At 39.7% G+C, this 14,992-nt stretch overlaps 1 pseudogene; it reads right to left on the minus strand.

Moving 5' to 3' along the window:
* LOC100354564 (histone H3.3A-like) overlaps positions 1-14,775 on the minus strand; it is a 55,547-nt pseudogene extending 40,772 nt beyond the window's left edge.
* Positions 14,776-14,992: the final 217 nt, after the last annotated feature.

Below are 14,992 nucleotides of genomic sequence, written 5' to 3' on the forward strand. Positions count from 1 at the left end.
CCTCATCCTTCTTTCTCATTTTTCTTTTAATTTTTACAATGATATACTTTCAATTTACTTTATAATTGAAAGTTGGAACCTCCACTAAATACAGAATTCAACAAGTTAGTAAGTAGAAAAACCAATGTTCTTCAAAAATATAGACAAGGGTTATAAACAATGATCAAGTCTCAAAATGTCAAATCCACTCATATACATTACATTTTTTTCTCTGTATATCAGTTACCACAAATCAGGGTAAACATATATTTGTCTTTTTGAGACTAGCATATTTCAGTAAACATAATGGTCTCCAGTTGTATTCATTTTGTTGTGAAAGACAAGATTTCATTCTTTTTTTATGACTGAGTGGTATTCTATCTTGCATATATACCACAATTTCTAAAATGCAGTTGCCTTGTAAATAGAATAAATACCATATTTTGTTTGATTTGGAAAAGAAGAATCTCGCATTGACTTAGAAAATCACATTACTGAAAGCAAAATCACTGGTGATATTTGATTTTTCAATATAATACATCAATATCAGTCTGCATTTCTATAACATTCATGATGATTTTATTTATTGATGAATCATTTTATACTTCATTACTTTTAATATTTTTGTGACTAACATTCATATATTTATTATTTTATTAATTTCCTTTTGTTTTATCTTGTATACAAATAGGGAATAGATTTTTTTTTAAGTTTAGAATTTGCAACAAAATGGAGGAATCTGGAAAACATCATGCTGAGTGAAAAAAGTCAGTCCCAAAGGGACAAATATCATATGTTCTCCCTGTTCCGTGACAACTAACTGAGCACCTAAAAGGAAACCTGCTGAAGAGAAATGGACACTATGAGAAACAATGACTTGATCAGCCCTTGTCCTGACTGTCAAAGAACAACTTACTACTTTATTCCTTTTAATATTTTTTTGTTCTACTTAATACCATTGGATGAAATCTTTAATTAACACACAATTATTCTTAAGTGTTTAAATTTAACTGAAAAGTGATCCCTGTTAAGTATAAGAGTGGAAATAAGAGAGGAAGGAGATATACAGTTTGGGACTTGCTCAATCGGACTTGCCCCAATGGTAGAGTTAGAAACTTGCCAGGGGATTCCAATTCAATCCCATTAAGGTGGCATGTACCAAAGCCATCTCACTAGTCCAAGTGATCATTTTCAGTTCACAATTGATCATAACGATAGGATTAAGAGTCAAAGGGATCACCTAAACAAGACTAGTGTCTGCTAATACTAACTGATAGAATTAAAAAGGAAAGAACAATCCAACATGGGAAGCGGGATACACAGCAGACTCATAGAATGGCAGATGTCCTAAACAGCACTCTGGCCTCAGAATCAGCCCTTAAGGCATTCGGATCTGGCTGAAGAGCCCATGAGAGTATTTCAGGCATGGAAAGCCAAGACACTCTGGCAAAAAAAAAAAAAAAAAAAAAAAAAAAAAAAAAAAAGAAACTAAATGAAAGATCTCTGCGAGTGAGATCCCAGTGGAAAGAATGGGCCATCAAAGAAGGAGGTACCTTTCTCTGAAGGGAGGAGAGAACTTCCACTTTGGCTATGACCTTGTCTAAAAAAGATCAGAGTTGGCAAACTCAAAAGGCTTCTATAGCCTTGGCAACTCACGACAAGAGCCTAGGGTGATTACTGATGCCATAAACAAGAGTGTCAATTGTTAAATCAACAATAGGAGACACTGTGCACTTACTTCCCATGTAGGACCTCTGTCTTTAATGTGTTGTGTTGTACAATGTGAATTAATGTTATAACTCATACTCAAACAGTACTTTACTCTTTGTGTTTCTGTGTAGGTGCAAACTGTTGAAATCTTTACTTAATATATACTAAATTGATCTTCTGTATATAAAGATAATTGAAAATGAATCTTGATGTGAATGGGATGGGAGAGGGAGTGGGAGATGGGAGGGTTGTGGGCGGGAGGGAAATTATGGGGGGGAAAGTCACTGTAATCCAAAAGCTGTACTTTGGAAATTTATATTTATTAAATAAAAGTTAAAAAAATTAAAAAGAATTTAAGGAACATTAGATTATTTCTGAAGTTGGTTAAGATAATTAAGTTTATATGATCATATTATCAATCAGGATGAGATAGGTGTCAGTGGTATAACTTATAAATCATGAAATCTCAGTGGTTTCATACAATAAATGCTTATTTGTTACTCAAACAGAGCCATAAGTGAGTTGGGTGGCCCTATTCCATCTTGTAGTTATGAAATTTGAGCTGCTAAATACGTTTTTAAAAGTGTTACACAAATATAAAGTTTAATTTCATTTTTCACACAGATGAATATGACATAAATTTCATATAATTATCTACTCTCTATTTGCCAAACACATTAAAAATCAGTCTGAGTTAAAACTCCAATCATTGAAGGTGGGAGTCAAGATGATGGCCGAGTAAGAGGCTCTGGTGGGAGGGGCACTGTATCGTAGTGGGAAAAGCCATTGCATGCAGGGCCAGCATCCCATATTGGAGCTGGTTCGAGTCCCGGCTGCTGCACTTCCAATCAATCTCTCTGCTATGGTCTGGGAAACAGTAAAAATTGGCCCAAATATGTGGGCCCTTGTACCCGTGTGGGAAATGCACAAGAATTTCCTGGTTCCTGGCTTCAGATTGGTGCAGCTCCGGCTGTTGCAGCCATCTGGGGAATGAACCAGCGGATAGAAGACCTCTCTTTTTCTGCCTCTCCTCTCTCTATGTAACTCTGACTTTTAAGCAAATAAAAAAATATACAAATCATTAAAAAAAAGAGGCTCTGGTAACCACATCTCTGCAGAGACCCTCCTGCGAAAAGCTATTCACCCACCAAGTCACCTTCACATGAGCTACGGAAGCCAGATGAGAAGCCACAGTTCCTTGTCTTTCAATAATCATACTAAAAGTTGCATTGAGGAAAGCAAGAGGAAAAGAGTTGTCTGCATAACCCTTCTTCCCAGTTCAAAATTCCCTAAAGGACAGACGTATCACTGACCAATCGAAGTAGGACCACAAATACTGCAGACCAACCAGGAACCTGCACATGAGCTTAGCATGTACCTCTTAGCCCTAACTTAAATCCATAAAGTAACTTTACCCCTAGCCACTTGGGGAGCCCAGGAATTAAGCAATAGCTGCTTTGTTCCTTGCTCTATTTTTGCAATAAATACCTACTGTCTGGTGTTAGTGATTGGCTTTCTGTAAGTTGGATCAGCAGATCCAGTTTTGGGGGTTCTAGACAAACTTTACACCAGTTTTCAAGGTGTTCTATATCACTACCCAAAGTAATTTACAAGTTCAATTCACTCCCTATCAAAATTGCAATAACATTTTTCACAGAGCTAGAAAAGAAACACTACCAATATTTGTAATGAATCACACAATACTCCAAATAACTAAAGATAAATTGAAGAAAAAGAGCAATGCGGGACACAATACTCTGTTTGACTACAAAATATACTACAAAGCTACAATAATTAAAACAGCATGGTACTGGCATAAAAACAGATCCATAAGCCAATGAAACAGAAAAGAAACTCTGGAAGTAGGCCCATGCGTCTACAGCCAACTGAGCTTTGACAAACATACTAGGAACATTCATTAGACAAATGGGAGTCTTTTCAATAAATGGTGTTGTGAAAATTGTATAGCCACATGCAAACAATGAAACTAGATTCCTATATCACATGTTATATAGAAATTAACTCAAAAAACCTAAAGGTAAGAACTCAAACTTTAGAACTACTAGAACAAAACATAGGGAAAACACTGCAGGACATAGGAATGGGCAAGGATTTTCTGCATCATACCTCAACAGCAAAGGAAGCAAAAGTAAAAACAGACATATGGGATTTTATCAAATTAAAGAGCTTCTGCACAGCCATGGAAACATTCAACAGAGTGAAGACACAAACTACCAAATGTGAGAAAACATTTGCAAGTTATACATCTGAAAATGTTTTAATATACAGAATATATAATAAACTCCAATCAATGGTGACATTAATCATAATATTAATACTCAAAAAAGTGGGCAGTAGATCTAAAAAGGCATTTCTCCCAGGAAGACATACAAATGGTCAACAAATGCATGAAACATGCTCAGCATCATTAATTATCAGGGAAATGCAAATCAAAACTGCAGTGAGATAGCACCTTTCTCCAGTTAGAGCAGCTATTAGGAAAAAGGCAACAAAATAACAAGCGTTGACTAAGATATGGAGAAAAGAGAACCCATGTACATTATTGATGGAAATGTAAATTAGTATAACCCCTGTGGAAAACAATATGCAGGTTCCTCAAAAATTGAAAAAAAAAATAAACCAGAACTAGGACATAATCTATCAATTCTGCTCCTGGTTGTATGTCCAAGGAAAACCAAATCCATCTGTTCATCCATATTCCCATGTTTATTGCGGTACTATTCACATTAGCTAAGAAATGGAAACAATCTAAGAATCCATCCACTGATGAATGGATACAGAAAATGTGGTTCATATACACAAAGGAGTACTATTCAGCCATAAAAAGATGAAATTTTTTCTTTTGCAATAATGTAGATGGAATTAGAGGTCATTATGTTAAGTTGAATAAGCCAATCACAGAAAGACGTATATCACATGGATCTCACTCATATGTGGAGACTAAAAAATAGGTGATCTCATAGAAGTTCAAAATATAACAGTAGGGTTTGGTATAGTGGTGCAGCCCATTCACCTGGTGTTTGAAGCATTGTCATCCCATATCAAAGTGCCAGTTCGAGTCCTGGCTACTCCATTTCTAATTCAGTTTCCTGTTAATGTGACTGGGGAGGCAATGGAAAATGGCCTAAGTACTTGGGGCACTGCCACTCAGGTCTGAGACTAGGATGCTGTTTCTGGAGGAGATTTTCTTGTTTCCCATGTGGGCACAGGGTCCTAAGCACTTGGGCCATCCTCCACTGCTTTCCCAGGGGCATTAGCAGGGAGCTAGATTGAAAGTGGAGCAGCCGGGATTTGAACCGTTTCCCATGTGGGAGGCCAGCATTGCAGACGGTGGCTTTACCTGCTATGCCACAACACAGGCCCCCAAATTCTGGATTTCTATCAGACAGTAATAGGAATCTAAATAGTGTAAATGTGCTATATGTTTCCCTATTAAAAAAATTAAGAGACAAGATTTTGGATGTTTTAACTATAAATAAATGTTAAATGCTTGAAATGATAAACCTATTTATGCTTATTGGATACTATACAATGTATACATGTAATGAGACATCACATAATACCACATAAATATATACAATTTTTACATGTCAAACTTTTCTTTAAAGGGAATTAAGCTTGACTTCAAACCCCCTGCCCTCTGTCTGCGCAGGTTTAAACCCATTCTCTTTACCCCCCACCTCTGTCTCACCTAAAATAAAGTATTTTCTACCTTAAAAACACTTTCTTTAAAAATTAAAAGCAAATTTTAAAAGTGAAAATCTTCTTAATCTGTTGATGTCACATACGAAAATATTTTATGTTTGGTTCTCAAAATACAATAATTCTGTGAGTTCTATGGATGCTTAAATGATTTGGTTTTACTTTGATTCATAGTGTACTCTAACCACCCTATACCAATGCTACTATTAATAATCATATCAATAGTAATAACAATAGCAAACATATATAAAAGTTACTCACATATACTCATTGTGTGTTAAATGTATTCAAATGTATTGCTCTGTGAGAGTGTCGTTCTAAGAACTTTATGTATTTATTAATATATTCTATCTTCACAACAAGCCTATGAATCAGATCCATTATTATCATTCTCAAGTTACGGAAAATGAGGTCTGTAGAGGCTGGGCATTTGGCTTACCAGTTAAGCTGCAGGTAAGGGTGCCTGCATCTCACATTGGAATGTCTGAGTTTGATGTCCACTTCTGGTGTCTTACTCCAACTAGCTGCTAATGCAGAGCCTAGCAGGCAGCAGTAATAGCTCAAACAACTGAGTTCCTGCTAGGGCAGACCTAGATGAAGTTCCCACTCCAGCTTCAGCATGGCCCAGTCTCAGCCACTGCAGGCACTTGGGAAGTGAACTAGCAGATGGGAGTTTTATTTCCATCTCTGTCTCTGTATCTCTATAGCTCTCTCCCAAATAAACACATAAAAAAGGAAAGTGAGGTGTAGAGTATTTCAAAAATTTGCTCAAAGCCATATAGTTGTGTCAAGGTTTTAATCTACTATACAAAAGTCCCTTGTGTCAGTCAGACCTATGTCCTTTTTTTTTTTTTTTCCATCTTTACTGTGTAGGTTTTGATAGGTTTAAAAATTGGGGCAAGTACTTCAACAAGCTCTACTGCTGTTAATTTGTTATCAAAAATCATTTTAATGTGTAAGATTTATTTGTTTTTGTGACTTCCTTCCTTCGTGAACATGTTATATCAAATATGTTCTGAAAGAATCTCGGGATTATACTTCTAGAACTGTGAAATTCCTTACCAAAGACTTGAGTGACCATGTCTAACGTTTGTAGGAATGGATATTTGCTTTATTTTGTCTCTTAATCTTCAGTAAATCTAAAAATCATTTGGGGTATTATTTAAGATGCAGACTCATGGGTTCTAATTCAATAAGCTTGAAATGGGGTTTCTAGACTGAATTTTAAACAGGTACTTGAGGTCATTTGGACATTTGGTTGGAGTGTTCCACTTTGAGAAATTCAAATCTCTGTCAGTTAAGCATGGTTCATCTTCTGAATATATATTTAACTGTGTAGCTATTTGCAGTATATCATCTCTACCAATCTGTAACTAAATTTTAATTGCATATTTGCAGTGACTATGACTATATTGAATCTCTGTTGTGAATCCATCATCATACTCTACCTTGGCTTCATTTAGCAGTTAGACATAGCTTCAGCCACACAGTAACATTAGCAAAGCTGATGCGAGCAGAAGCTTCAGCTCAGAAGCTTCCAATGTCTAAATCCTTGTTAACTCATTTACATGTCTCCACTGGGTTATGAGCTGTCTTTCCAAATGCTGACTATACACTCACGGTCATTTTTATTCGCCTTCTTGTGTACAAGGCAAAACAATTTGCTACAAAAATCTCTTAGGTTTGCAGTATGTTACATATATATATATATATATATATATATAGTCTGTGTTAATGATTCCCTCTACACATTTTTATATGGTAGAGTAATTCTTTCATTTTCTGTTTTCAGAATATATATATATATACATATATGTATACACACACACATATATATATGGCTTCTTATTAACTCTTAACATATTATGGGTTTTAATTCTGTACAGAACCATTTTTATAGTACTTCCTGTGTTCAAAATAAAAATACCCTTCATTGATTAAAAGTTCCTCATGCTTTGAATTCTTAAATTTCTTCACTTTTCTTAAAAACTATATCTTAGCCTAATTCATGTTTTTTCCCAGTGTCTCAGTGAGACATGTATATCACAGATGAATTAATTAACAAATGGACTATATATAACCTGTCCTCCTGATGAGAGCTAAAACTATTTCCCAAAGCTCTGGATATTTTAAAAGTATCTTGTTATATGGAAACCTCGGAAATTAACTATTCTTTGTTCTTTATCCAGTTGTTAGGCACCAAAAATCACTTAATTCTTACCAACTTACCATAAAAACCAAAGTTTTCTTTTGCCTAAAGTGCCATGATAGTAAGCAGACTAAGATGCCTGAAACCAATTAGAACTGTATAAATAAAAGTAATAATTGATAAATACCATTCAGTGAGTGTTAAGTGATCAACACTATGCTTGGCATCATCATTTCATTTGACTCTTTTGATTACCACAAGAATAGGTATCATTATCTTTTTACAAATTATAGGAGAAACTAATACTCAGGAAGTTTACCTCACTAATCCAAAGTTACACAGCTACTGAAAGTACAGAATTCTCACCCAAGTGTATGCAACTCTCAAGAACTTGCTTTACAATATTCTGTAAATCATTTATGTTGGTCTTTAGAGTGAGAAGGCCACAAGAATAAGGATATGAGGCCGGTGCCATGGCTCAATAGGTTAATCCTCTGCCTGCGGTGCCGGCACACTGGATTCTAGTCCCCGTTGGGGCGCAGGATTCTGTCCCTGTTGCTCCTCTTCCTGTCCAGCTCTCTGCTGTGGCCCAGGAGTGCAGTGAAGGATGGCCCAGGTCCTTGGGCCCTGCACCCGCATGGGAGACCAGGAGAAGCACCTGGCTCCTGGCTTCGGATCAGCGCGGTGCACAAGCCGCAGCGCGCCGCCTGCAGTGGCCACTGGGGGGTGAACCAGTGGAAAAGGAAGACTTTTCTCTCTGTCTCTCTCTCACTGTCCACTCTGCCTGTCAAAAAAAAAAAAAAAAAAAAAAAAAAAGAATAAGGATATAAGGATATGTAGCAGTTTTTATTTTTTAAGTTTTTTTTTTATTTAGTTGAAAGAGGTACAGAGAGAGGGAGAGACAGAGAGAGAGGTTCTCCATCTGCTGCTTCAGTCCCCAGATGGCCCCAATGGCCAGGGCAGAGGCAGGTCAAAACCAGGAGCCAGGAGCTTCTTCCAGGTCTCCCATGCTAGTGCAGGGGTCTACGCACTTGGGCCATTGTCCCCTGCTTTCTCAGACCCATTAGCAGGGAGCTGGATCAGAAGTGGAACAGCTGGGACATGAACCAGCGCCCATATGGGATGCTGGATTTAAAAGTGGCGGCTTTACTCGCTGTGCCACAATGCCGGTCTCAATACTCCACAGTTTTTAGAAATGTTCCGGAGGTGACTACTGCCTCTTTCCCAGGTCAGATTAATGAGTATTTCAAGAAACACTTTGCTGTGGATTAATATCCAACCAAATAACCTCCAAAGATGCTTCAATATCTAGTATTGAACGCTTTTGAAAGTTAATGAAAAATATTAAACAAGTTTTGTTAAAATCTGTTACCAATCTCTCAGTCACCCAGTGAAATTGAGACCATCACTCTGCTTTTTCAGATAAGGAAACAAAAGCTCAGAGAAACCAAGTGACATGTTCAAGGTCACATAGTCTTGCTTCATGCAGAAACACCACCCTCTGTGCCTTCCTCTTCAGGTGGGATACCTGCTCAGGTGGCGCCTTAGGTGCTGAAGTCCTGGAAACAGAGCTGGTGTGAGGAGGTTTTCATGCTGTGAACAGAGAGAAGTGTTCTCCTCTGCTTTGTGATTTCTATGGCCAGAGTGTGGCAGTTCAAGAATCCTGCCCCCCACCCCCATAGCTGGGTTGAACTAGAGTCCAAGTGTTAGAGTTGACCGCCCGAAAAACGTCACCAAGAGACATCTCTTATGCAAACAGCAAGGGGAAGCTTTACTGATTATCCAGCATGCTGGGGCTGTCTGATCATCATGAGCAGAGCAGCCCCGAATAACCAAAGGTTAGGGTTTATAAAGGCAAAAACCGCAAAACCGGGAAGGGGAAGAGAATACACGGTTGTTAAGCGGTTGCTAAAGTCTTACAATCAGCAATTATGATCTTAAGACATAGACAAATCACATCTTTATTATTAGCCCAGGTAACCCAGGTGTAACCTTTTTATTTTTAAGCTTGAGCAATCATTCTAGGGGGTTTTTGTGTGTTGCCAAGGGTGATGTAGTGTACTGCTATTGTCCGACTATTTGAGATCATAGTTTCAGACCAGAGTCTCACGGTGGGGGGGGGGGGGGGGACTTTCCCAGAATGCAGTCTCAAGTGCTCCAAAATGGAGTCCCTACTGTCAAGGTGCTACTTCACTCTGTTTTATTTTCACAGCTGCACCAGGAAGGTTTAAACCTGTAAGCTTAAGCTTAACTTTTTACACCCGCACATATACAATTTTAACTCTTCATTCCCCACTCCTTGTTGTAAGGATCTCTAATCTTAGAGATTATTTGTTTTTTTTTTTTTTAATGTGACATATTGTTGTCTTATGACCATGAGTTTAACATTTTTAACTTGTTCCCGCACGAAGGTGATGAGTCTATTTAACACACAAGGTCCTATGGTTACAATTAGGAGTAGAACAATTAAGGGTCCTGTTAGGGCTGACAGTAGAGTAGTAAGCCATGGGGACCGGCCGAACCATGACTCTAACCATCCCTGTTGAGTTTCCCTCTCCCGTTGCCATTTTTCCAGTCGTTTTCTGAGTTTGGCCATGGAGTTTTTAACCACCCCAGTTTAGTCGGCATAAAGACAACATTTTTTTTTTTAGGGCCGTGCATAACCCACCCCCCCGCCCATGAAAATGAGATTCAACCCCCGCCTGTTCTGTAATACTGAAATGCAGATACTGGGCTGCACCTGGGAGATTGTGGAAGATTTGTCAGGCAGAAGGGGCGGGGATCTCCACCTGGCAGGTTATCAGGTAGAAGGGGGCAGGGCAGGATGCAAAGGCCGGGCTGCCCCTGAAACATTGTCAGGATGACTGAGATGCAGATGCATGTGCTGGACACATTAGGCCTTTATGTCACACACACATAAGCTCATAACTGACTTTCTGCCTAACATTTTTTTGCTCAAGAGGTAATACCCAAAATTCTTCTTTGGGATTATGGATGGAGTTCCGTTTTCTGTAACTTCTTCAAAGCTGGCATGTGGGCGTCGAGGGGGATTTGGGTATTTCCTCTTGCTACCTTCTTATGGTGTGCAACAGTGGCCTTGGAAAGACTGTGTTGCTCGGTCCAGAGGGCTGCTCAGGTCGTCCAGTGGAATGGGCTGGAAGTCTTGCCTGATGACCATTTGGAATTTAACAGCTTTTAGTCTGTTAGAGACAAAACGAACAAGGGCATTAAAAACACATGGCCCAAAGAGAAGCATCAAGATTGCAGAAGTTAGTGGGCCAAGGAGAGGAAATAGCCAGGATTTTTATACAAGACTAGAGTCTCAGGCTGGGAAAGAAGACAGACTAATGAATTATTTACATTTAACTATTTATATTATGGATTATTGTGTACACCCCTCAAGAGATAGGCCCTTTAAGTCCTCAGTGAGGACTTAAATAGGTGTAGGGCTATCTGAGTTAACTGTTACTGAAAGCCCTGTTTTTAGGAACTGGCAGGGAGGGCTTTCTAAGCTTAATGTTATTGGATAGACTTTTAAGGCATGGCTGGGTGTGTGAGGCTCAGACCTATCCATGGGATGCTGGAAGAGAATTGAAAGAGATGCAAATCTCCTTTAAGGGAGGCACCCTGTTGACTTGCATTACATGGCTGGACTAGGAGGAGAGCTGAATAGGAGGCTGATGGAAATAGGCAACTTGTGTTTCACTGACCCTAGGCCATCCCCTCAATAGCAGTGGCTGGAGCTGGAAGCTGGGCAGAGGCTGGGCAGAGCCAAAGGCTTTTTAGCTCAGGGCCACAGGGTCTGCTGTTCTGAACCAGGAGTCCTTCGACACCCAGGGCAGTTCCGTGTCCAGTGACCGTGCTCTTGGCAGCGCTGACAGAAGGCATTTGCTGTCACTACAGCTGCTTGCCCAATGCCCTGGCTCCTTATATCAGCAACAGGTGCCGTTTGGGGTGCACTGGCCTTGCTGGGTCTCCTTGATGGCAATCACCGTGTAAAGCAGCCATTGATTGGTCTGTTGCCTATCCTCTGCTGCTTGCTTGCTCCTCGTTTTCCTGGTCTCTAATAAAGTAGACCAAGGAGGCAGCCTCTATGATGTCAGTCAAGGGGGTGCTCAACCCAATCCTGATTTTTGGAGATTTTTTAATATCAGGGTGAGCTAGAAAAATTATGGTCATGGGCAAATTCTGACACTTAGTATTTTCCTGCGAGTTAAGACTGTGCCCATGAGGAGAACTATGACCCTTTAGGTAAGATCAACTGTGGTGACCTGCTTGCATACTTTGAGGTCGTCAGTGTAACTTTTTACACCGAAAAATTGATCTAGTTGTCACATTATTTTATAGTTTAACTTTTTTGTTGTTGTTGTTGTTTGGGGCCCTATACTGTGGCCAGGCATTATTACAGAAAAGGTCAGTCATCCCTTACATAAGGTCTGGGGATCAAACCGTACGTCACAGTGGAGAGACCTGCAGAACAGTAGTAACTTCCCTTCTGGAAGAGAAAAGAGAAGTGAGGCAGCGAGTTGGGTCTCTAGCCTGACTTTCTGGGCTTTTAGATTTAACTGGCAGTTTAACCAGTGTTTACTGCGTAGCCCGACTTAGAGGAGAAATTGTGGCAGAGGTCTCTGCCATTCTTTGGCTTCCAGGTATTTACCATGTAGCCTGTGGACACTAGAGCTTTTTTGGTTTTCTGGAACCCAGTTTTCTAGCATCTGCCGCATAACCATAACTTAACAGAGACAGTAGAGTACACAATGGATTAACATGAATTTTATGTCTCTTGTTGTCAAATAAACCAGAAATAAAAAAAAACCTTGTATATAAGAGTTTACATAATTTAGGATTATTTAACAGAGTCAAAAAAAAGAGCTTACAGGACCTAACTCTAGAAATGGCAGAGTAACCGATTAAGCAGACACTGTTAAAATAGACGTTACAGTTTTTGCAGAAACAGATTTTAAGATTTATGATTTAGACCATTTTTAGATATTTACTAATATTAGTACACATTTTTTTTTTAAACCCATTGTTATAACAGAAGATCAGACTTTAGGTCAGTGTAATTTTGGCATTAGCACTCAACTCTGTAAACAATATTTTAAAATCGTAAACATTTTAAAACTTTTTATGACTTGTTTATACCTTTTGAAACTTTATACCCGTAGTTACTTTTACATAGCCTTGAATTGTCATGTATGGACAACCTATGAGAATACATGTTAATAAACTTAAACAGGTTTTTTTTAATTGAATTTGAGATGTTAAAAGTATATATATTTTCCCAAGTTTTACTTAGCACTGATGCCTAGATGACTTAAGACACTGAGTTATTAATGAATACCACACAATTATCTGAAATAAAAGTTAAAATTACATTTTTATGTTTTTAAGTAACATGAGGATAACACCTCCTGGACAGCAAACACTAGTACATGTTTACAACTTTGAAAAGATCTTCCTCATTAAGAGAAACAAGTTTAAAGCATATCAAAGACATGTAAACTGAGCAAGCAAGCCACTGAGCAAACCGAAGGGCATTTGCATTACCTCAATTTTTTGAACCAATCTGCATTGGCTTACTTTAGTTAACAACATAAAGGCTTGTATACATAGAATTTTACTCTTATTTTTATAAGACCACTTTAGCTGGAAAGTAAAAACATAAATACAGTATAGGTCTGACACCATTTATAACATTTTAATATATTTTATATAATCTGAATTGACCCAAGCAGCTGTTACTTTAACAAATTTAGAGTCTCATCCTTTGAGAGTTCCAGGGATCCGACTGGAAGCCCAAAGTTGGAAGACTTGGTTTAGAATTTAAGCTGTCAGAGAGTCAAACCATTTAGCCAAAATTAGTACATTTCTGATCAGGTGGGTAATCACTCAGACATTAAAAACAGATAAACAATGTAAACAACTTCACATTGTAGTTTTTCCAATCAAGACTCTAATGGCAATAGAAAAACGCGAAACCTTCAAGACAGGTGAACGCTCTCAGATGAGTCAGGGACAGCAGCACAGAAAAGAGCTGATTATCAGCATATGAACCCATTGTTTAGGTTTTTATTAGCTGCAAAGAGAAAAACCCATCAGGTTGGAAAGGGTTAATGGCTTAAGGTTCTGGCTCCCTTAGGTAAGGCCAGCAGTAATATTGAATTGGAAATTCCTCCAGGAGAGGAAAAAAGAAGCAGCACTGGGGTGGGGGCTCTGCCTAGAGATATTTGGCTATGCCTGCCTGGGTGCACCAGGCCACATGGACTAGAATAGAGTGCAGAGAAAGGCTGTAGTCCCCCATTTACAGGAAAGACTGCACACACCAGGGCTTGGCAGGACTAACTGTGGGGTTGGGTAGGTGCGCCATTTTACCAAGAGTGTTGGGAACCTCCTATAATTTAACCAAAGCCAGATCAATTAGGACTACTGCAGACACTCAGTCAATTACAACAGATAGTTAACTTTAGCTCTTTTCCAGATTTAGTCCGCAGGCAATCAAAGCTTAGCAACAGTAATAGTTTACAAAAAACTTTAAGACGCACCAGAGCTACCATAAGCTGCAAAGACGGAAAACTTTCTACCAGGTTGGAAAGGGTTAACAGGTAACAGGTAACAGCTTTTCCCTAGGTGGAGAGACTTGTGGAATTTCCCTCACCCTTTCTCCTGGCCAGTGGTATAGGAGAGATGAGGATAGATGAGGAGAGCAAAAGAGTGGGGGAAGGAGCCCCCCGGAGGAGGAGGAAGGCAGAAAGCAATGACCTCCTCCTGTCTGGGGGCTGAGTGGGGTTTGAAATCTCCTATTGCTCAAGGTTATCCACTACCTAGTTGTCTGAGTTTACCTGAAGGGCCAATATTAGCCTCGACCAAAGCTAAGCCCTGCTCGCGTAGCAGTAGGCAGCGTGACCAGGCGTCCCTCCGAGAGAGAGACCTGGTCCTCGGGTCGCAGTCCGGCCGCCGGGAAGCCAAAGCGAGCTCAGGGGGTCTCCAGGCTCTCAGCCAACTGCCCTTCCTAATTTCCCTCCTGTTCCTTACAATCCCTCTGGAGTTTCGGCCGTAGCTAAGCCGTGGCCGGGGGGGGACTCTGCGTTCTCGGAGAGCTGTGGGGTGCCGGACACTCAACGGTCACTTCCACAGATCCGGTCCCGCTTGCGGGAAGGAATACTGACCTCCGATGTCTTCTCAAAATCCAAAATCCCGGTCCAGGTGCCCATGACGGCCAGGCAGGAGAACGGCCTCTTTCACTCGGCTAATGAGTGGTAAATGGAATGAGCCCTCCAGGGGGCCAATCCACTCCTAGAGCAGGCCATTCAGAGGCACAGAAAGACTGCTGCTTTACCTTCTTAATCAGAAGAGAGAGATTAGATCCCCTAGCCCCTACATCAGGCCAGTGAGCCAAAGTAAGAGATAGCGGCGTGGACACAGTTTGAC

This window comes from Oryctolagus cuniculus, chromosome X, assembly GCF_964237555.1.
Source record: "Oryctolagus cuniculus chromosome X, mOryCun1.1, whole genome shotgun sequence".
NCBI classification, from domain to species: Eukaryota; Metazoa; Chordata; class Mammalia; order Lagomorpha; family Leporidae; genus Oryctolagus; species Oryctolagus cuniculus.